At 42.7% G+C, this 24565-nt stretch overlaps 1 long non-coding RNA gene across 2 annotated transcripts in view; it reads right to left on the bottom strand.

Annotated features, from left to right (window-relative positions):
* The window catches only part of LOC309568186, a 59942-nt gene that overhangs the window by 29005 nt on the left and 6372 nt on the right, over positions 1–24565 (bottom strand). For both annotated transcript variants that reach the window (XR_014226010.1, XR_014226011.1), the window contains exon 2: positions 7110–7172. This is a non-coding gene — a long non-coding RNA (uncharacterized lncRNA). The remainder of the gene's footprint in view (positions 1–7109; positions 7173–24565) is intronic.

Genomic DNA, 24565 nt, shown 5'->3' with positions numbered 1-24565 from the left:
TAATTCCACAAAATTATAAAGATTTGATTTCAAATATATATTTGTATGACAATTTAAACATTTTTTTATATTAATCATTTATTTTTACTCTATATTCCAAAGGCTGTTTTTCTTTTTTAATTTATTTTGAACATGTGACCAGCAGCAGAGGACTAGAAGCTCCTCCCGCTTATGTTTCCCTGCAGAGAGGCTGGGAAAGAGCTGGGTCGTGTGACAGCTGTATATCGATTAGGAAGAAGGTACTTAGAGGTTTTTTTTCTTTTTTTTTTTTTTAAATTAAAATAATTACAGTTCCATCATCCACATACAGAAATAGAAGGGGCAATGTAAATTAAACAGTCTGTGTTTAGTATCACTTTAAATGCATCTAATGCGAATTAAGGATTAATTACTCCAAAGTGTCAGCAGTTATAGAGGTCAGTGAAGGTTTGTTCATTTACTTCTCGTTAAGACTATATAAATATGTCCATAGCCTGGCCACAAATTCACTTAAATTAGGTAATTTTTTTTTTTTTTTTAATCTTTGCTTATACATGGTAACTCAAAGGGTATCTGAAACAGTACTCGTTTATTTTAGCAATTAGTAAGCATCTATTGAACTCAGCCAAGCAGTCTTCCCAGGCTTGCAAAACGCTTGCTAAAAGATTGCTAAATCTACAGACAGCACTGGCATTAAGATCTGTATTCGGCACTCCCAGAATGAAGGCAAGGAGCACTTAGAGGGCTTCAAGAAAACTGCTTGATGCCCTTTAAATACTTGCTGAGCGTGGTACTCATGGGACTTGCATGTACAGTACTTAGTCATGGATCAACGTTTTATAATTTCACGTGGACACATGATCGTAGTCTTAAGTATGGAGGAAAAGGATTTTTGTTTTTTTTTAAAACCTTGCACATTGAGATTTTTCAACATGTTGAATATTTTACGGGTGACAGGATGGCAATCGATTCCTACTCTGAGCAATATAGAATCAAAGCAAGCTTCCACCATGCGTGAAACCAAACCTTGCCGGAGTCATGGAGAATATGGCATTGAGTCCCGGCACTGCAAAGGGCTGAGCGAGAGGGAGCAGATGCCTGACACTTTTGGTGAGATATATGGTTGCATGTGGCCATTTTTTAGATCTATGGGAAGAATAATAGCATATTTTTATATATAGCGAGGTTCTTCTTGATATATGTATAAAAACTTCAACTTGTTCAAACCAGCAAAAGCATGTGACCTAAAGCAGCTTAAAAGCAGTTGTTCCTTTGCCATTTTTTGCCGCTGGGGATATGTTACCGGGAATGCAGTTTCCTAAATTTCAGGCTTCAGATTTAGTAGGATTAAGTTCCTATAACCGGTTTACTGCACTTGGCACCTAACAAGAAGAAGAGGTGGATTATTGGCAGTGGTAAGGCCTGTAAAGTGACGTCAAGTAGTTGGCTGAAAGTCACTCTGGAAAAGCATGGGTTAACATGTCCTTATGTCTGTAGAACTTGTGGAATGTACTTCTGTAGAACATTTGGTGTGCAGTAACCCATAGCAAACCCATGGTGTAGCAACCAATCAGCTGTGCGTCTTGAAACCAATAAGGGATGGTTTCTAATTGGAGGCTACTGGACAGTGCAGTTCTCTGCCTAAATTACTGGCCAAAAAAAAATGTGTGCAGTAACCATGACAACTAGTTATCAGTTAGGATTATGTGACTGCATAAAAATGATAAAAGGTCATATTGGTTGCTATGGGTTACCGACATTTGTCTGTCTATAATGCTGGTTGGGATACTTTCAAAAAAGTACAATTGTTTAGAACTTGAGCTTTATCAAGTACTCTCTTGACTATTTCAATAGACAAACATATGGAGGTGAATTCCTGCAAGTCTCCAAATCTGGCGCGGTCTCTCCATGATGACCCCCTTGGGGTTCAATAATCTAAAAACCAAAAGGTCTGTGGTGCTCCAACTTTGCTGAACATGCAGGTGGGCCTTGGGTGTCCCCTTAGAAGGCCATGCATACAAGCCCAAGCCTCCCCATGTAAAGACCTGCCTCTTCCTCCTTTCAAGTATCTAGCAAAAACACAGCATTTTCATTCCTTCTTCTAGTTTTTGGTCTGTGAACTGTTCAGACTAGTAATTAGTCCATAAGAGTCGTTCAAAAGACAACACAGATGGACATAAATTCCTGCAAGATTCCAAATTTGATGCTATCTCACCTTGACCAAGACCCCATTTGGTTTGCTTGTGCTATGTCTTCCTAATATTGGGTGGACTACTTTAGAGCTTGTGAAGATGGCTTTTTAAGGCCAGCCATAGACAGAGCAAATTTCTTTCCGGCAACCAGGGGTTGCAGAAAATAAATTTGCTTGATTCCCTAATCAACACAGACAGTGTTGACAGGGGATTCCCTCCTACTGAGCTATTGTATTCTCCCAGAGAGGGAAGCCATTCCCGACGGGAGAAGAAAGTGATTATTGCTAGCGAATACAGCAGCCACTAGCCATAATCACATGTAAAATCCGGCAGGCTGGTTGCACGCAATCTGGCCGATTGACAGTGCTGTATTTTGGCCTAGGCCAACAAGGCCCAGGCCTAGGGCGGCACTTTGCACCTTAGACTATATTGGCCACTGATTGCTAGAGCTGCCTCTTTCACCCCCTCTCTCTCACCTCCCCTCTCTCAGCCCCATCTCTCTCTCTCTTACCCCTCTCTCTCTCTCTCTTACCCCCCCTCTCTCTTTCTCTCTCTTACCCCCCTCTCTCTCTCTCTCACCCCCTTTCTCTCTCTCTCACCCCCTCTCTTTCCCCCACCCCTCCCCCTCTCTCTTACCCCCCTCTCTCTCCCTCACATCCCCCTCTCTTTCTCTCTCTCATCCCCTCCCTCTCTCTCTCTCACCCCTCCCTCTCTCTCTCACCCTCCTCTCTCTCTCCCTCTCACCCCCCTTCTCTATCTCTCTCTCTCACCCCCCTCTCTCTCTCTTTCTCTAATCCCCTCTCTCATCTCCCCTCTCTCTCTCTCACCCCCCTCTCTCTCCTTCTCATCCCCCTTTCTCTCTCTCATCCCCCTCTCTCTCATCAGCCCCCTCTTTCTCTCTCAACCTCCCTCTCTCTCTCCTTCCCTCACCCATCCCCCTCTCTCTCTCTCTCCCCCACCATCACCCCCCCCTCTCTCTCTCCCACACCCTCTCACCCACTGCTCTCTCCCACCCCCTCTCACCCCCTCGTGAGATCTCAGGGATTCATGCTGGGACCTGTAGTCCTTCAATTTTGGAGGGAGTCACATCCATTAAAAGGGAAGGAGTGGGGCAAATTTACATAGGAGGGGGAAGGGGGGCGCCCAATTTTAGTCTTGCTTAGGACAGCACAAAACCAAAATACACCACTGCCGATTGATCAACTTGGTGCATACAGCCTGCCTATACATGGTTTAAATCCATTCAAACCATCTATGGCCGGCCTAAGTCCTCTGTTTTAATTCAGTCGGTGTGGACACTGTGCAAAGCAGAAAATAGCATTTGCACACAAAGGGACCACTCCTCTTGGGGTTCAGTAGTCCTAATATCAAAGGGTCTCTTGTGTTCCAACTATTCTGAACATGCAGGGGGGACTTGGATGTCCTCCTAAAAGGGCACCGACGTGAGCCCAAGTGCAGCCACGTAAAGACCTGCTCCTTCCTAATTTTACATCCAGCAAAAATACATAATTGTCATCCCTTCTTCTAGTTGCTGGTCTGTGAACTGTCACAGACCAATAATTAGTTTATGATGGTCTCTCAATAGACAAAACAGATGGAGGTCAGTTCCTGAAAGATTCCAAATTTGGTGCTGTCTCTCACCTTGACCATGACCCCTTTTCTTCTTTTGCTTATTCTACTTATACATAGTATTGGGTGGACAACTTTAGGGCTTGTGTAGATGCCCTTTTATGTCCTCTATTCAGTCAGTGTGCACACTGCGCAAAGCAGAAAATGGCATTTGCACACAAAGGGGCCACTGCTCTTGGGGTGTAATAAACCTATAATCAATTGGTCTGTGGTTCTCCTGCTTTGCTGAACATGCAGGTGGGACTTGGATATCCTCTTAAAAAAGCCATCTATGTGAGCCCAAGCCTGACCATGTAAAGATCTGCCTCTTCTTACGTTCAAGCATCTAGCAAAAATACATAATTTTCATAAATTCTTCTAGTTGCTGGTCTGGAAGCTGTCACAGACCAGCAATTAGTCCATTAGAGTCTCAAATGGATGCCAATTCTTGCAAAATTCAACATTTGGTGCTGTCTCTCACTTTGACAGAGACCCCTCTCTTTTGTTTGTACTAGTATTGGGTGGACAGCTCTAAGACTTGGGTAGATGGCCTTTGAGGTTCTGTATTTCCATTCAATCAGTGTGCACATTGCACAAAACATCGGAGCTCATGTGCATATTAAGAGACTGCTACTGATAGGGTTCAGTCATCCTATATTCAGAAGGTTGATGGTGCTCCAGGTTTGCTGAACCTACCCCAATGCAGATGTCAATTGGATGTCCTCGTAAAAAAGTCATTTAAACAAGCTCTAAGTCTAGCCACTAAAGATCTGCCTCTTCCTACTTTCAAGCATCTAGTAAAATACACATTTTCATTACTCCTGCTAGTTACACATTTTCAATACCTCTGCTAGTTGCTGGTTTTCAACCAGTAACTGGTCCATAAAAGTCTCTCAAGAGGCAAAACAGATAGACATCAGTTCCTGCGAGACTCTAAATTTGGTGATGTCTCTTACCTTCACCTAGACCCCTTTTCTTTTGTTAGTACTTCTTCCACATGGCATTGGGTGGACAGCTTTAAGGCTTGTGTAGATGGCCTTTGAAGACCTCTGTTTCTTTTCAGTCAGTGGACACATTGCGCAAAATGGAAAAGCACATGTACACACAAAGGGACCACTGCTCATAGCGTTCAATAATCTTATAATCAGAAAGTCGGAGGTTCTTCAGTTTTGCTGAGCATACACGAATGCAGATGGGACATGGATGTCCTCCTAAAGGGTCATCTAGACAAGCCCTAAGCCTGGACATGAAAATAACTGCCTCTTTCTACTTTCAGGAATCTAGTAAAATACACATTTTCATTACTCCTGCTAGTAGTTACACATTTTCAATACTTCTGTTAGTTGCTGGTTTTGAACCAGTAACTGGTCCATAAAAGTCTCTCAAGAGGCAAAACAGATAGACATCAGTTCCTGCAAGACTCTACATTTGGTGATGTCTCTTACCTTCACCTAGATCCCTTTTCTTTTTTTTAGAACTACTTCCACATGGCATTGGGTGGACAGCTTTAGAGCTTGTGTAGATGGCCTTCAAAGACCTCTGTTCCTTTTATGTCGGTGTGCACACTGCGCAAAACAGAAAAGCGCATGTGCACACAAAGGAACCACTGCTCATAGGGTTCAATAATCTTATAATCAGAAAGTCTGAGGTTCTTCAGTTTTGCTGAGCATACCCCAATGCAGATGGGACTTGGATGTCCTCTTAAAGGGTCATCTAGACAAGCCCTAAGCCTGGACATGAAAATAACTGCCTCTTTCTACTTTCAGGAATCTAGTAAAATACACATTTTCATTACTCCTGCTAGTTGCTGATTTTGACCTATTACAGACCAGTAACTGGTCCATAAAAGTCTCTCAAGAGGCAAAACAGATAGACATCAGTTCCTGCAAGACTCTAAATGTGGTGATGTCTCTTACCTTCACCTAGATAATACCTTTTCTTTTGTTAGAACTACTTCCACATGGCATTGGGTGGACAGCTTTAGAGCTTGTGTAGATGGCCTTCAAAGACCTCTGTTCCTTTTATGTCGGTGTGCACACTGCGCAAAACAGAAAAGCGCATGTGCACACAAAGGAACCACTGCTCATAGGGTTCAATAATCTTATAATCATAAAGTCGGAGGTGCTTCAGTTTTGCTGAGCATACCCCAATGCAGATGGGACTTGGATGTCCTCTTAAATGGTCATCTAGACAAGCCCTAAGCCTGGACATGAAGATAACTGCCTCTTTCTACTTTCAGGAATCTAGTAAAATACACATTTTCATTACTCCTGCTAGTTGCTGATTTTGACCTATTACAGACCAGTAACTGGTCCATAAAAGTCTCTCAAGAGGCAAAACAGATAGACATCAGTTCCTGCAAGACTCAAAATTTGGTGATGTCTCTTACCTTCACCTAGATCCCTTTTCTTTTGTTAGTACTACTTCCACATGGCATTGGGCGGACAGCTTTAGTGCTTGTGTAGATGGCCTTCAAAGACCTCGAAGAAGTCGGAGATGCTTCAGTTTTGCTGAGCATACCTCAATGCAGATGGGACTTTGATGTCCTCCTAAAGGGTCGTCTAGACAAGCCCTAAGCCTGGCTATGTAAAGAACTGCCTCTTCTTACTTTCTAGCATCTAGCAGAAACCCACATTTTCATCTCTTCTGCTAGTTGCTGGTCTGTAAACCTATCACAGACAAGTAGTTTGTCCATTAGACATTAATAGTTTTTGGAACATCTTCTGGTGCTGGGACGAAATGAGGCTAGGTGAGGCTGAAGAAATAGTTTGCCTGACATGTATTGTATCTTACTCTGGATACCTTTTCATCGATTTGTGTTTTTCAAAGGAGATAGGGCAGTACAAGTCCATCATAAAAGTACATTGCAGACAGATAAAAGTTTTTGAATATTTTTGTACAAAGAGTGTACTAACTCATGTCTGTACATATGCAAATGTACTTGAAACGCAGTAATTGGCTTACTAATTACGCCTTCCCTTTACAGGCAATTCGTCAAATAATAAGTGATAGCCAGAATTGTAAGCTATGGAAGTATGACATGTCTTTGGCGAGCCATAAAAAGTTCCAATAATTGTTTTTGGCCCATCTGTCTACCTATCAATGGGCCACCTATAAAGACATTTGAGAAGAAAATGAAAAAACTTCTAGTATCCCAGTAAGGTTAACTCTACAATGACTGCGCAGTCTGGATTGCAGAGGGACACTGCGAGCCAGACAACAATAGAGCGGCCATCTTGGCTATTGTCTGGCGCGGAATTACTGCGCTTCGATTCAGAGGACAGCAGACACAGACAGACGTCCACACCTTAACAAATTCCATTGTCTTACCTCTTCCGTCTTGGCGCTGCCCCTCTTGGAACGCTGGTGGAACACAAGCTCGGGAGTCTGGTACTAAGACACAGGATGAAACCAGTTAATAGACAGAAAGGGCGATGCAATTCATTACAGATCTAGCAAGCTAGCTGGCACAGTTGTCGCAGTATCGAAACGGGTTAATAATGTGAAAATTCTAGCAGTCTGCTGGATTCGTAGCCAGAACCTAAGATTAAAGTCTTCAGAAAGACCTGAGCAAGCTGTCCAATAAAGCAGTTTAAACAACCCGTCTGGATGAAGGACTCCTGTCTGTATTATTCATAAGTAACCATTCAGTGTATGGCTCTTGATCTACTAAGAGCCTTGCGCACCCCACTAATGTGTCCTTATTTTGCCCTGTCTAAATTAGTCTGCAATTTAGGGAGTGGTGGCAGGAAGTAAAGGACATAATTGGATGGCCTGGTGCCATGTATTCCCCTTCCCCTCCGTAGAAGACGCTTTTTCAGCCTGTTTGGGGCGACGTTGGCGACCTGCACCCTTTTCATGCAGGCGCAACAATTCCTCTGCTCATCCGGAACCGGGACTGAAATCCTTTTCCAATAAAGCTGGTTAAATTCAAAATAGACTCTAAAGATGTAAGCCAACCTTTGTGCAATGTCACCCACCCCTAGCATTGTTCAATAGGTGCCTATCCTATCCTTAAAGCAAGGGGCATCCCTCCAAAAAATCAAAAAGGGATTTATTAAGGTGAACACGATGCTGTTCTCCTTGTAGGAGACACAGACCCATTGAAGTCAACAGGCTTTTTTTTTTGTGCACTGTCTGAAGATCTTCTGCACAGACAGACGCAGTCGCACATGCTGCCATACATACATAATCACCATCAAGACTATCGATAGAGTCTAAAACAATGGGAGAAATGCAGAATTAAAAAAGAATGAAATTAGCTCACGGATTAGGTTAAAAAAAATGCACGCAGATCTTTGGTGGGTGCCGAATAATGGACTGTCTGGGCGTTTAACACCCCCTGACACACCTTGTCTGACGCGTGTCCTACAGTCGGCAGACCTACACCTGCATGGAGGTTCTAAGACACAGGTAACAAAAGACAGGCGAGCGCACAAGTAGACAATGGTTAATCGAGCATGGCACAGCAGACAGATGTGTTGATGGTGCTGCGCAAAGCGGTAGCAGACCGCCGCAGAATATTAATAACTACCTAGGACGCAAATGGCAAAAAAAATAAAATATTGGCAGTTTGCTGTAGGCTGAGAGTCCAGAATGAAAAGTGACATTGAATGACGATATAGGAAATACTACTCTCTCTCTCTCTCAAATATATATATATATAAAATTATAATATACAGGCATAATAGAAGAGTATATACAGTGTATATATATATATATATATATATATATATATATAAATATTATAATATACAGGTATAATAGAAGAGTATATACAGTATATATATATATATATAGACACACACATATACATATATATATATATATATATATATATATATATATATATATATATATATATATATATATATATATATATATATATATATATATATATATATATATATATATATATATATTATAATATACAGGTGTAATAGAAGAGTATATACAGTATATATAGACACATATATATATATATATATAATATATTATAATATACAGGTATAATAGAAGAGTATATACAGTATATATATATATATATATATATATATATATATATATAGACACACACACACACACACACACACATATATATATATATATATATATATATATATATATATATAATATATTATAATATACAGGTATAACAGAAGAGTATATACAGTATATATAGACACACACATATATATATATATATATATATATATATATATATATATATATACACACACATACATTCACTTTCAAGTCCATTCGTGCACAAATTCTAATCAACTAAAAAGGAACAATTAGGCAAATACGAACAATTAAAGGAACTTAGACGACCGCGAATGCGTTTGGACAAATTGCGCATTTGTACGCATAGCTTTTCCGTGTTGCGTCTTTGCAAATGGGCAATTTGGAGTCTCGTCACAAATCAAGTATGCACGTAAACCGATTAAAGGGAAAAAAAAAAAAATACAGCTACCCCTATATTTATTGTACATTTTAAGGCAACAAAAAAAATGGTTATAGAAAAAAAGAACGCAAAAGGAAAAGGGGCTTTTAGACCGCCGTATAGAAAAAAATAAAAGTCGACCGCAGGCGCACACACCTTTATAAATCTTGCCTCGTAGGGTTGCAGTGGGAACAATCGGGAGCGTACAAGCGGGCTGCATAGCCATCAGGCGCACGCTTGGCATCGATCAGAGACATTGACACTCAGTACCTGACCTCCAGCTCCCGGTGCCACACTCTCAGCTGCTGCGTCTCTCTCTCTCTCTCTCTCTCTCTGTCTCCATCCCCAGTCTGTGCAGCGAGCACGTCATAAGCGAGTGTATCCCACCCCCCTCCTCTGCCCTCACATACACTCTCACCCTTCTGCATGCAAAACCTGACAGCCAGAAGCACTTCTCCTGCTGTGCGCTGCCTAGCTGCCGTAACAGGTAGCCGCCTTCGTCCATCTCCCACCCCCCATTGTGCTGCGTGCACTGCAGGCCTCCGAAGACGCTGATCCCTGCGTCCGATGGGGCTTATTCACTAAGTCAGTGCAAATGCATGCAACGTGCCTTCCCCCATAGTGGCATTTTTTAATGGTCCACCAATTGGATTGGTTGCTATGCGTTATCGCACTGCCGTCTTTATTAAATAAGCACGTCAGGCTTTCTCTTTTTTTGCTGTCTTTACAGTTCCCAGCAATTGATCCCCTTCTCTCTTTCTTCCTGTTTAATCAATATTTCCTGAGTTCCTTGCGCGCTCCGATCACATGTTGTCTCCTGCATTTTTTTTGCTTAATTTTTTGCACCGTTCCCTGGTGGCTTCTTGGCTTTGTTGCTTTGCATTCCTTTGTACCTTTTGTCTGTCACCTGCCGCTCTCCTCCACTACCTCTTTGTCTGCCGGCGGCTGCCTTTACCACCTTTAGCCCCCCTGTCTGTCTGCTATTGCACGCTCTCCTTGCTCCTTTGTCTTCCCCCTGCTGCTGCAAATGCATTTTGCATTTTTCCAATTTTAACACCTGCCGTGTTGGCATTCAGGTTAACCGCCTAAGAAAATATCATTTTTTGGGTTTTTTTTTTAATCAAATCTTGCCTTGTTTTTAGCCGTCACCCTGATCTCTGATAGCGTCGCGGAGCGTATCGCATCTCCCCCGAGCGTTCCCCCCTTACCTGTACGGCTTCTTCATTTCCTTGTCTCTGAACCATCCTGTCTTCCTCACTGCTCTTTCTCCATTCTGTTACCCCTCCCGCTGTCTCTCTCGATTCTCCCTTGCTCCATCCATCTCTCCCCTCCCTCGCTGCTCGCTCTCTCCCCGCCCCTGGGCTGCCTTTCCATTCCAGACAAGCAGAAAGCGCAATGCGGCTTTGCTCAGGATGGGGGGGATTTATTAAACTTGTCTGGCTCAAGACAGAGAGAGGGAGGGTCTGTGTCTGTGTGTGGGGTGATAGGATATAGGAGACACAGAGAAAGAAAGAAGTAATGGGGGGGTGGGGGGGGGGGTGCAGAAAGGTAGTCAGAGTAGCAAAAGTGGAGAGATATTCCAAATCCTTTCCAATCTAAGGCCAAATATTTTAACTCTTCGCTCGCCGGGTGACGCTGGCGCATTGCAGAGCCTTGTCCATTGAAGGGTTAATGCGCCGTGCTAAAAAAGACATGTCAACTCTTTAAAGGATATGCGACCCCCCCCCCCCCCCCCCAATCAAGCAAAACCCATTTGATGCCTGTTACAGGTGGTTTGTGGTCAAGTACCCAACTCTTGCATTGGAGTACCTACATATACATTCCTTGTGCAGCGTCTGTAGACTGCTGCGTCATGGGCTATATGAGAACTTTGCCTGTGCCGTCTTTTTTGGCGGTGGTATATTTGTTTGATTCTGCAAATAAAACTGGCTCGTATGTTGTGTGCTCGTCTCCAGAGCTTTTTAAAGAAACTGTGTGCGTTTGCATGGATGTGCGTGTTTGACTGTCTATAAATCTTGGTTTTTTTTTTGCTTCTTATCCTCTGTCTAGACAGACGATTGGTTTATTTCCGAGGGGTTCGCAAATACTGCCTGTCGCGTTACTGTTCATGTTTCGTATATTTTTTGCTCAGGTAATATTTGGAGATGAAATTCCAGTTCTTCGCTTTGCAAGAGGGGCGCTTCTGCTATCCATCTGTTATTTATCTGTCTCATATGATTTCTTTTTTCTCCTTCTTCCTTCCTCTTATCATTCCTTCCTTTCTCTTCTTCCTTCTGGATTTTTCTTTCCTCTTTCTTCCCCTCTCATACCTCCATCCTTCTACACTTCCTTCCCTTCTTCATTCTTTTTTCCTTCCCTATTCCTTCCCTCCTTCATTCTACTCTCATTCCCTATTTCTTCCTTCCCTCTCTTCTTCATTTGTCTTTCTTTTCTTCTTCCTTCCTTTTATTCTTCTCTCCTTTCCTAAACCTTCCTTCATTCATTCTTCTCTATCCACTTCTTTCTCCTTTTCATTCTTGTCTTCTTCGCTCTTCAGTCTCTCCTTCCCTCATATTTCTCCTCTTCGTTTTTCTCTCCTTCCCTCTTCTTCCTTCTCTTCTTCATTCCTCTTTTCTTCCCTCATCCTTCTCCTCTTTATTTTTCTTTCATTCCCTCTTCCTTCTTTCATATACTCTTTCTTTTCTTCTTATTCCTCTTTCATCCCCTCTTCCTTTTTTTTTTCTCATCCCCTCTTCTCTTTCTTTCTTTCTTTTTTCTCTCCTTCATTCTTCTCCCCTTCCCTCTTTCTTCACCCATTCATGTTTCTCTCCTTCCCTCCTCCTTCTTTCTTCCCCTCCTCTCTCCTTCCCTATTCCCTCTTTTCCTCTTCATTCCTCTTTCCTTCCCTATTTCATCCCCTCTTCATTTTTCTCTCCTGTACTCTTTTTTCCTCCCTTTTCACTGCCCTTTTTTCCCTCCCTTGCCATCTTTTGCTCCCTTCTTCTCTCCTTCCCTCTTCCATCTCTTTTTCATTTCTCCATCCTTCCCTATTCAATCTCTTCATTTTTCTCTCCTCCATTCTTCTCTTCTTCCCTATTATCTCCTTCCCTCTTCCATCTCTTTTTCATTTCTCCATCCTTCCCTATTCCATCTCTTCATTTTTCTCTCCTCCATTCTTCTCTTCTTCCCTATTATCTCCTTCCCTCTTCTCATCCCCCTTCTTCTCCCCTACCTTCTTCTCACCTTCCTTCTTCTTTTTCCTTTTTTCCTCTCCTCTCCTTTCCTATTCTCTTCTTTCCCTTTCTTTCTCTTCTTTATTCCTCTTCCCTTCCCTCTTCAATCCCCTCTTCATTTTTCTCTCCTTCCCTCTTCTCACTGTCATTCTTTCCTTCCCTTTCCTTCTTTCCTCCCTTCTTCTCTCCTTCCACTACTTCATTTCTCTATCCTTCCCTCTTTCATCTCCGCTTCATTTTTGCCTCCACACCTCTTCTCTCCTTCCCTCTTCTCACTTTCCTTCTTCCTTCGTCTCCCTTACTCTTTCTTTCCTTCTTTTTTCCCCTCCTCTTCTCTTTCTTTCCTCCCCTCTTCTCTCCTTCCCTATTCATTGCTTCCCTCTTTCATCTCTACTTCATTCTTCTCTCCTTCCCTCATCACCTTCCTTCTTCCCTCTTCTCACCTTCCTTCTTCTTTCTTACTCTTTCCTTCTTCTTTCTTACTCTTTCCTTCTTCTTTCTTCCCCTCTTCTCTCCTTCCTTCTTCCCCTCTTCTCTCCTTCCTTCTTCTCTCCTTCTTTTCTCCCCTCTTCTCTCCTTCCCTATTCACTCCTTCCCTCTTTCATCTCTACTTCATTCTTCTCTCCTTCCCTCGTCAAACTGCTTTTTATTTTTCTCTCCTTCCCTCTTCTCTCCTTCCCCTTTACTTCTCTTTTTTCTCCTTCCCTCTTCCTCCCTCTATCTCCCCTCTTCTTCCTTATTGCCTCCCTACTATTAAACCAAAACAATATTTTTTTCCCCCCAAAATATATAGTTTCTCATTGGCCATGATTCTGCATTTAGAATTTTTCATAATAAACAAGTCTCAACATATCTCAGTTCAGGGCATGTTATTATGACAACCTATGGGTTGTTTACAGCTATGGATCTTAAAGTCCAGCTACAAATGGCCATCCCACAGCTGCCAAAAGCCTGTGTGTCTCCCCCTGTTTTCATTGCAGTGTTTAAAAATATTAGTGTTTTCTATATATATTCCTAATGGTACCAGGATAGTCTTTTTATTTTTGTACCTCTGTAGCTATGAATATCTGTGTCTGCCCCTGTTGGAAGAGACAGCCTAGTGATAAATTTAGCAGCCTGAAGCTTTACTATCCAGGTCCACCAGGGGGCGCTGCAGGGTTGTCTGACAAGCGAAGTTTAAGAAAGGTGCATCGGAGGTCGCCAGCAGCCGAATAAAGTCTGGTGATAGTCCCGTGTACAGATAGTATTAGGACAGCAGGTGACGCTGCAGCACCGATGAGCCGCCTTGGTGATAGAGCAACGTGAGGCTTCAAAAAAAAAGAAAAAGAAAGAAAAAATCCGCCTTCTACTGCATGGCAGCACAGACACAAAAGATTAAAAATGATTCTGCAGTCTGGGACTCGGCTGTTCGGTGACAGCGCAGGCTAGCAGAGGGCGCCCCCCAATATAAATGACAGTTCATAGAAAACTTTCTAATTAAAATGTCTGATGGCAAGAAATCACAGCCGGCTGCAGACAGCAGAAGCTCACAATGCGCGCCGTGAGGAGTGGCGGAAAAAGAGAAAAACTGAATTCCAGTTACCATGGACAATGCAGCATTTTGCCGTGCTCTTTTGTGACATAGATACACTGTAGGTAGCCATGGTTGTGCACGTGGCCCTGATCAGATTGCTAAAGGATTATGTTCTAAGGTGTCCATGGCATGAATATAATGACCCAAAAATAGTGTGCTTGGTGCAGACACTACTACCATGGGTTTCGGTGCAGTGCAGAGAAATGGTTATCCCCTCTCCCCGAGGGGCACCTTTTTGTACACTGCTGAATGGATACCATTTAGGGATGCACCGAAATTAAAATTCTGGGTCGAAACAGAAACCGAAAATTCAGGATGCCCTTGGCCGAAAACAAAAATGACTTTTTTCCCCCAAATTATTTTAAAATAGTTTTAACACATAATATGTTGTCACTCACTGCTCCCCACAGATAGCAGGTTGACTCTGGTTCTGCTCCTGTCCTTCCTATCCGCAGTGGCCATACAGTAGACCAGGGATCCTCAAACTACGGCCCTCCAGCTGTTGTGGAACTACACGTCCCATGAGGCATTGTAAAACTCTGACATTCACAGCCATGACTAGGCATGATGGGAATTGTAGTTCCTGCTTTAGTTTGAAGACCCCTGCAGTAGACGGTGGAGGGAGGAGGTGGGTGGAGCCAGAGAGTCAGTAATAGGCGCGGAGGAGGATGAGGAAGATCCTCCTCTGCTCTGCATGCTGGGTCCTCTTCTCGGCCTTGCTTTCCTCTTGGGACCGTGACGTCACTGGTTGCTAGACGCCAAGTGGCTGGCAATTCCAGCAACCAGTCTAGCACAGGGCGGGCGAGGAGGTACAAACGGCAGGTCTCAGGAGCCGACACGCACCATAAAAATTAAAGTGAAAACTGCTGCTGCGGCGGCCATATATTAGCATATATACATCGGCATATATGATAGGCCCATTTTCGGCCGAAAATTTTGGTTGCCGAAATTTCGGTGCACCACTAATACCATTTGCAACATGTTTGATTTATGTTCGAATGTTGTATGTTTATTTCGAAGAGTGTGCAACGGGTCACTTTTCAAATAAAGACAAACTTAGGTCAAAGCCTAAAACTTATCTACACTGTATATATTTGGAATGTCAGAAATATATGAAGTGATTATTTGTATGTCTATACTCCTTTTTATTGATGATCTCTAATGATATTGTAGATCTTTTTTTCTGTATGTATTTTTGTATGTGTTTTTTCATGTATTTTTAATATTCATTGTGTGTCTCATTAAAGTCCCACGGGCCTTTGTGTGTCTAGGGTAAGGGGCGACTTGTATAGAAAGTTGTTAAGCTCAGTGGTTTGGTTCAAGTTAGACTAGTTGTTGATCTTCAGATTTTGTGTTCAGTGGTGGTGGTGTGCTAGAAACCTGTATTGATGGTAGGGGGAGGTGTATCTCATATAGAGAGTTGTACAACCACTGAATTTTGCATCTTAGTAGTTTGGTTTACGGTGGGCTGGATTTTGGACATCAAATTTGGGGTCCAGTGGTGTTGGTGTGTTAGAAACCTATATTGATGCTGGGGTCAGGTGCATCTTGTATAGAGAGCTGTGCATCTCAGTGGTTTTGGTCATGTTGGGCTGGTTTTTGGTCTTCAACTTCGGGCTTCAGTGGCAGTATTATGTTAGGACCATGTATTGATCCTAGGGTAAGGAGCATCTGGTATAAAACATTGTACAACCATTAAGTTGTGTAATTGAGTGGTTTGGTTCACAAAGGGCTGAATTTTAGACCACAAATTTGGGGTTCACTAGTGATGGTGTGCTTGAGCCAAGTGTTGGTCCTAGGGTGAGGACCATCTGGTATGGAGAATTGTGCAACTCAATGGTTTGGTTTATATTGGGCTGTATTTTGGACTTCAGGGTTCAATGATGGTGGTGTGCTAGCACCATGTATTGGTCCTGGGGTGAGGAGTTCCTTATATAGAGAGTTGTATAACTCAGAAATTTGGTTCACTTTCTTTATTTATTTTATTTACATACAGATACATATGATGCATCTTGTGGGATTGGGGCTTTCCCATCTTTAAGGCTTTTGCTAATGTTTCGTATATTCGGGTTCTGTTAGTATATTCTTTATTTTCAAATCAATTAGAATTTAGGAAGATGGCTATATTCGTTCTATTCTATTCCATTTTTCTCTATTCTATTCTTATCTTATTTCTCTTTTTATACATTTCTATATTTATTGCAATATGTTACCATTTCTAATTCAAATTCATTTTCAAATTTTTCTAGTTAAAATTATGTTTCAAATTATTCCAATTCGTCATTTTGTTACGTTAATTCGTTCCAATATAACTTATTTGGGATTAGTTCAAATTCGTTACTATTGTGATTCGGAAATTCAGGTACATCGGATTCTTAGAATAACGAAAATTTTGTTTGAATTTCAATTCGTTACTAAACGAATTTTACATGTCTACTGTCTAGGTACTCTGGCACTTGTTCCAGTCTAAGATGCAAAACCTGTTTGTCAAGTTGGGCTGGAACAGGCACAGCATAAAACCCAAAGTAGCCAGGGATCCACTCCATTTTACACCCAGCTAAAACTTAAATTTTATCTAAAGCGTCTACCAAGAGGGACTCCTAATCCAATGAGATGCATTATATGTGTTGATTTGTATATACAAAAATGTGAACCAAACCGCTTACTTGTACGAATATCTACACCAGTGATGGCGAACCTCGGCACCCCAGATATTTTGGAACTACATTTCCCATGATGCTCATCCACTCTGCAGTGCAGTTGAGCATCATGCGAAATGTAGTTCTAAAACGTCTGGGGTGCCAAGGTTCGCCATCACTGATCTATACGAAATTCTTCTGACACTAGGATCAATACACAGTCCCAACTACGAATTTAGAACTCAAAAACTGTTGTCTATACCTACCCTGACTTAGGATCAGTGGCAGTCTGTTAGAACTATATTTTGTCTGTACTGCCCCCAACAGTGCTAAGGAAGACAAGTGGCTACATACAGTTCTTGTCTGAATTCTTCCACATGAATGTACATGTTAGAGCCAAAATGGACCAATAAATAGCAGGTTGAATAATTTCCTCTAAATTTTTGGATCAAATATTAATTTGTGGGAGGATCAGAGTTCATTCTGTTCCAAATCTTTGGAAAAGATCATGTGACCAAATGCCCACGTTTTTGGTTATGTCACCAGCACTGGAAAGATCCTGGGAAAGTATTTGCTCCCGCAATGGAAAGTATTTCAGCCTTTCTTTTACTCTCGATTTATCCTTCTGAGCAACACATTGGGGTTGATTTATTAAAGGCAAATAGACTGTGCACTTTGCAAAGTGCAGTTGCTCCGGAGCTTAGTAAATGAGCAGAAGCTCTGCTGACTTCCATCAGCCAATCATGTGCAAGTAAAAATGCTATTTTCGTTATTTTCCTTGCATGTTATTAGGTACTTTTTGCAAAGTGAAGCTTTACCTCATTTTCTAAGCTTTTATGCAACTGCACTTGCAGAGGGCAACTGTGTTTTGCAAAGTGCACAGTCTATTTGCCTTTAGTAAATTAGCCCTGTAATATTGTCTAAAGTTGTCACCAAACTCTGCTTTAACCACTTGCCGACCGCCCCACATAAATATAATGTGGGGCGGTGGCTCTCCTCTGCAAAATCACATACAGGAACGTGATTTCGCTCTTCTGGGTCTGTGGCACCCCGGCGAACCAGCTCCCAATGTGATTGGACACAGCGGAAGCCAATCGGCCAATGTCTGCTGGGACACGCTGATCGTTCCTGAGAGGCAGAATGGTGGTCTGTCTATATAAACAAGCAGGGGCTGACTGGCAAAATTCGGCCCAGGGGACAAGTACAAACCAGAGGCCCAAAGTGCAGCAACTTGCCCCCCCCCCCCACTCTCCCTCTTCCCCGTCTCCTCCTGACCCCATTCCAGGCTGAAGCTCCGCTCCAGATACTCCAGGAATCTGGGTTCCCGACCTGGCCAGCGGGAACAGGTTGGGGGGAGCTGGGACAGCTTGGTTGGGACTTCCTGGGGGAAGAGAGTCTCCAGTTGGGCATGGGACCGGCCCCTGCTCAGACATAGTTTACACCATCCATGCTGGGGGAGAGGTCTGCTCTCTGTTCTTGTCTTCATCCCGCACTCAGTAGGTCAGCGGTGGGGACTTTTTAGTTCTTATCATATTTAGGCATGTCTGTGGCAGAAGTGGTGCAGCCTTTCTACAGGGTATCAGAGCGGCCTGGGGGGGCAATTGCCCCCTTGCCCAGTCCTCCCCTGTAAACAAGGCAGATTGCCCTTCTGCTAGTAGGAAACACAGGATCTCTGCCTCCACACAGCCTAAGCACCTCCCCACACAGTTAGAAAACTGGTCCCCAAAAAGTGTCACTTAGGGGTATATTTACTAAAGCTGGAGAGTGCAAAATCTGGTGCAACTGTGCACAGAAACCAATCAGCTTCCAGGTTTTATTGCCAAAGCTTAATTGAACAAGCTGATGTTAGAATCTGATTGGCTACCATGCACAGCTGCACCAGATTCTGAGTGCACCAGTCTTAGTAAATCCCTGCCTTAAGCCCCGCACACACGTACCGATCGTCCATCTTTTGTCCAGGGCTGTCGTGTCTGTTGAAAATTGCAAAAGACTGCACACGAATTTTGTCGGCCAACAACAGCCGACTGCAGAAGTGATGTCATGTGATGGTTAACTTTCCGTGTGTTTTTTCTTTTCTGAGCATGCCCAGTCTTGCAAATCTGCTGATTGTCGGCTGAAATCTGTACTGACTGGCGAACAATCGGCTGTTCTGGTGTTGGCCAACAAAAATTTTAATGCCTACACGACAAATTCTTTTCGGCCGAAAGTGCGCTGTCGGCTGTCAGAAGCATCATACTAACAAGCCTACAATCGGCCGATCGGTTGTCGGCCGAATATTTACGGCCGACAATCGGTACGCGTGTATGGGCCTTTAGTGTGAGATTTGTCTGGCGCAATGTTGCAGTCCCCCTATAAATCACTGATCGCCGCAATTACTAGTAAAACAATAAAAATTCCACAAATGTATCCCACAGTTTATAGACACTAACATTTATGCAAACCAATCAATATACGCTTATAGGGATTTTTTTTTTACCAAAAAAATGTAGCAGAATACATATTGGCCTAAACTGGTGAAGGAATTTTATTTTTTACATTTTTTTAATTGGATTTATAGCAGAAAATAAAAAAATATATATATATATATATTTTTTCAAAATTGTCAGGCTTTTTTGGTTTATAGCGCAAAAAAACAAATACCGCAAAAAAATAAAAACCGCAGAGATGAAATACGACCAAAAGAAAGCTCTATTTATGGGAAAAAAAGGACATCAATTTATATTTGGGTACAGTGTCGCATGACTGCGCAATTGTCAGTTAAAGTAACGCAGTGCCGAATCACAAAAAATGGCCTGGTCAGGAAGGAGAGTAAACCTTCCGGGGCTGAAGAGAGTGTTCCAGACAAAACTAACAGCAACATTAGCCTAAAAGGTAAAAACACAGCACTATACAAACATAGGAACCGTTTTGCTGCCAAAAGGGCTATAAAGTAATGGAAACACTTATGTGATCTACTCATATCTACTGTGCTGAATTAATGCATTACATAAGAAATAAGACAATGCATTTTAGAAATTGCTCTGTGGATTCCATGTCCAGGCCTGCCTCCTTTTTAGTGAAAATATCTATTCAAGGGATGCCACCTTGAGCTCTTCCCGATCGTTAGCCCCCATCGACCTATAGAGAAGGAGCTCCTGCTGCAAGCCTGATTAAAACTTTTAGCTGCTGTGGGATCCGTAAAGTCAGGCCATTGAACCATTTGACCTCTGGAAGGTTTACCCCCCCCCCCCCCCTTCATGACCAGGCCATTTTTTTGCAATACAGCACTGCGTTACTTTAATTGACAATTGCGCAGTCGCGCAACACTGTACCCCCCAGATAGCGCTTTCTTTTGGTGGTATTTGATCACCTTTGCAATTTTTTTTTTTTTGAGCCATAAACAAAAAAGACTAACAATTAAAAAAAAGAATTATATATATATATATATATATATATATATATATATATATATATATATATATATATATATATATATGTATATGTATAATTTTTTTTAAATTTTTAATTTAATTTAAATAAATTTATGAAGAAATATATATAATTTTTTTTTTTTCTACTTGAAAAAATAATATATACATATAGGTATCTATATATATATATATAATTTTTTCAAGTAAAAAAAAAAAAAAATTATATATATTTCTTCATAAATTTAGGCCAATATGTATTCAGCTACATATTTTTGGTAAAAAAAAAAAAAATCCCAATAAGTGTATATTGATTGGTTTGCGCAAAATTTACCGCGTCTACAAACTATGGGATATTTTTTTTTTAAACTAGTGATGGCAGCGATCAGAGACTAATAGCGAGACTGCGATATTGCGGCAGACATTTGGACACTAATTGACAGTTTTTTGGGACCAGTGACACCAATACAGTGATCAGTGCTAAAAATAATGCACTGTCTAATGACACTGGCTGGGAAGGGGTTAACATCAGGGTCGATCAAGGGGTTAACTGTGTGCCTAGCCAGTGTTTTTCTACACTGTTGGGGAGGTACTTTTACCAGGGAAAGACACGTATCCTAATCCCTGCTTTGCAGAAACACAGGATCCATGCCCTCCCTACTGACAAAATGGCGATCTGCCTTGTGTACCAGTGGATAGGCTCCGACTGTGTGTAAAACTGCTATAGGGTTGACCTAAGGTGGTTAATTTAAAGCTGAACTTTCGGTGGGGCCCACCTGCCCTGCAGAAGTTATATGCTCCTTAAGTCTAGGGGTAGAGGAATAATCTGTAGAACTTACCCCACACCTCACTCTTGTAGTCTCCCTCCATGCTGTGCAACCAGTCCCTTAAAGCATTTTCTCTAAGGAGCTGTGGAGGTTGCACTCTACTGTCATCACGAACAATGCGGGACCAGCAGTCCTGCATTGTATATGAGGACCATGAGGGCCCCCCACCACAGTCTGGAGTGTCATAGAAAAGAGGAGAGGACTCGCTGCCTGGGGAGTGAGGAATAAGGTAATTCTTATTGTTTATTCATGTAGCACCGACCCTACACTGGGCTGGCTAATTTATTCCAAGTTCCATTCCCCGTGAGACACATGGCAGCCAGGCAGCCACAGTTCACAGTCTCTCAACTCAATAAACAGGTAGTGCATGTCTTTTTGCAGTTTAATGCTGATTCAACTTGGGTGGGGTTTGGGGTAAACCTTGGGATACTCTAAACTTAGCATAAAAAGATAATGGAGAACACCTCTAACTGTACTGTCTCTTCAGGGGGCAGCAATCCTTTTGAAGTCAGTGACTACTAAACTACAGCTCAAGTTACCCCATTTCAAAGGTAAAACCTGAGCCAGCAAACTGGAATGAGCTCTCCCAAAAGTCTCTGAGATTTCAGGCTTGTCCTCACTGTGCCCTGGATACTTGAATGCTTTCCTGCAGAACCTGCCAGCCGCTGTTCTGTGTGCGCCCCAGGTCAGATCCTCTGTGGACTTCCTGCGACTGCTCTCATGAACTCTGGACATGGGTCCTCTAGCTCTAGCTGGAGCTGGGACCCAGATGACCTTTTCTAAACTGTCAGCTCCAGAGGGCAACAGCCCTCAGGCTGGGTCTTCTCCCACAGGAAAAGGACCCTTCTGTTCCAGGCCCCAGGGTATTTATACCCATCTCAGCCCCCTACTGGCCATTCTTCCTGTCAGGGAATGGCTAAGGTGGTATGAATATGCAAGTGAGGATCTGCCTCTTCCACTCATTAAAGTCTGGAGCCTACCAATGGCTGAGGTGGTATGAATATGCAAGTGAGGATCTGCCTCTTCCACTCATTAAAGTCTGGAGCCTACCAATGGCTGAGGTGGTATGAATATGCAAGTGAGGATCTGCCTCTTCCACTCATTAAAGTCTGGAGCCTACCAATGGCTGAGGTGGTATGAATATGCAAGTGAGGATCTGCCTCTTCCACTCATTAAAGTCTGGAGCCTACCAGAAACCAGGTGAAAGTAGCTGAGCCTGCCCCAGCAGAACCCAGAACAGCCCGAAATTCCCTCCACTGCTACAGGGGAGCCAAAAACTAAATTTGCCTAAATACTGTTAGCAACCAAGCTAAGAGGGTGCTACATTCCTCTACTCCAAGACTTAACGTAGAATGAAACTCATCATATCACTAAAGTCCCAAATATTTGGTGTAAGTTTGTTTTAGTCTCTATTATACACATTTAATTGAATCCTTAAAAAAGTATCTTTTAAAAAAAGCTTTAATTACAGTGACATGACCGCTAAGCCATGGCGAGTGCTCTCTCTCCTATACGTGGAGGGCGGAGCTCTCTTTGCAGCACTGACACCAGTATGAGAAGTGACACTTGGAGCTCAGTCAACAATTCAGCCCATGCACGATGGAGAAAGCCTCAGAAGCATTCAAGGCTTTGGAGTAATGAGACACCACTGGTTCCAGGCTCCCAGGCTCTGACACTTCCAGGCTCTGACATTCTGGATTTTAAGGGGAACCCACCCAATGCCAATGGCGTGGAGTCCCCCCCTAATCCATAAGAGGCTCTTTGAGTCTGGTATGGATTTTAAGGGGAACCCAATGCCAAAATTAAAAATAAAATGGCGTGGAGTCCCCCCAAAAAATCCATACCAGAGCCTTATTCGAGCATGCAGCCTGGCAGGCCAGGAAAGAGGGGGGATAAGAGAGTGACCCCCCCCCCTCCTGAACCATACCAGGCCACATGCCCTATACATGTGGCGGTGGGCTTTGCAAATTTGGGTGTTCGCCGAAGAGGCAAACAGGCGATGTTTGGGCTGAACTTCTGCTTGGCTCGAACTGTTCGCCCAACTCTTTTCAGCAATTTCAGCAGCTGATCCTTGTCGACCCAGAAGATAAAAAAATAAAGAGATATTGAGGGCAACAAGAGGATTAACAAGTAAAAATGATAGGTTATCTACGGCTGTAAAATTTTAAAAGATGTCAAGAATCTTTTAAATCATACATGTAATTTTTGGCTGGAGAGACTCTTTAGCAAACAGTTAACTTGCAGTGAGGGATGGGGGTGGCAGTGTCAAGGTATCTCAGAGTTCAGCTTCAAAACAGAATTGTTCTTTTGCTTTATCCTTTTTTAAGTATTCCCTATAGGCCATCTTGCAGAGTCTATTTCCATTTACTTCCTTAGCATTAGAAGAAGGCGATGAAGTTGGTGCTACTGTCTGATGGAGCAAAGTATTCATTCCCTTACAAAGGGTTCTCTGCAGGAACTACTTTCATCTTTTGCTGGGAAGCGGAAGGGTAATATCCCAAACACAGTCCTCCCTTTCTCGTGATCTCCTATAAAAAAACAAAATGCCCCCTTTATAGCGGTGGTCAGAAGGATACTCTTACAAAAAGCTTAAAATATCATTGGTGTCATGTACCTGGCTCTGCCAAGTGGTCTTGGACCAAGAAATATGTAAGCGCCATTGGATGGGAGGACAATCTCTGAAGGAACCCTAGGGTTCCATGAAACACTGGTTGAGAATAGTCAATCTAAGCAAACACTGCCCACCCATAGCTGCTGCAGCGTTTTCTGTCTATATTTTCTTTCCAAAAGAAAACCCCCTACATTTACAGTACCACCACCCTCCATGTCACTGCAGGACGTAGTAAAGGATGGGAGGACAATTGTAACATAAGGAAACCTTTGCAATCTCTGAAGGAACCCTAGGGTTCCATGAAACACTGGTTGAGAATAGTCAATCTAAGCAAACACTGCCCACCCATAGCTGCTGCAGCGTTTTATGTCTATATTTTCTTTCCAAAAGAAACCCCCTACACTTACAGAACCACCACCCTCCATGTCACTGCAGGACGTAGTAAAGGATGGGAGGACAATCGTAACATGAGGAACCCCTTGCAATCTCTGAAGGAACCCTAGGGTTCCATGAAACATTGGTTGAGAATAGTCAATCTAAGCAAACACTGCCCACCCATAGCTGCTGCAGCGTTTTATGTCTATATTTTCTTTCCAAAAGAAAACCCCCTACATTTACAGTACCACCACCCTCCATGTCACTGCAGGACGTAGTAAAGGGCACAATAGTGATCTGTGTGTAATAACAGCGCTCACAGGGAACACAGGAGATCAAGAGTGTTACTTTTATGATACTGTTCAGAACAATAGAATCCTGAATGTGTACAGGGGACTATGAGAGCTAGTATTTGGTTATTTATAGTAGCTGTATTTGAAAATATATTTAGCAGTGAGTTGTTTTCAAAGGATTCATCCTGCTAGCTGCACAGCTCAGGGGCCATAGAGGACCTAAGTACCTTTATGGCCTCTTGGCTTGATCCTTGCTAGCTGCATAGCTCAGAGGTCAAAGAGGACTTATGATCCTGCATGGCCTCTTGGTTTGATCCCTGCTAGCTGCATAGCTCAGAGGTCAAAGAGGACTTATGATCCAGTATGGCCTCTTGGTTTGATCTCTGCTAGCTGCATAGCTCAG

This window comes from Pelophylax lessonae (assembly GCF_965119305.1).
Source record: "Pelophylax lessonae genome assembly, chromosome: 12".
Taxonomy (NCBI): Eukaryota; Metazoa; Chordata; class Amphibia; order Anura; family Ranidae; genus Pelophylax; species Pelophylax lessonae.
This window is presented reverse-complemented; position numbering and strand designations above follow the sequence as displayed.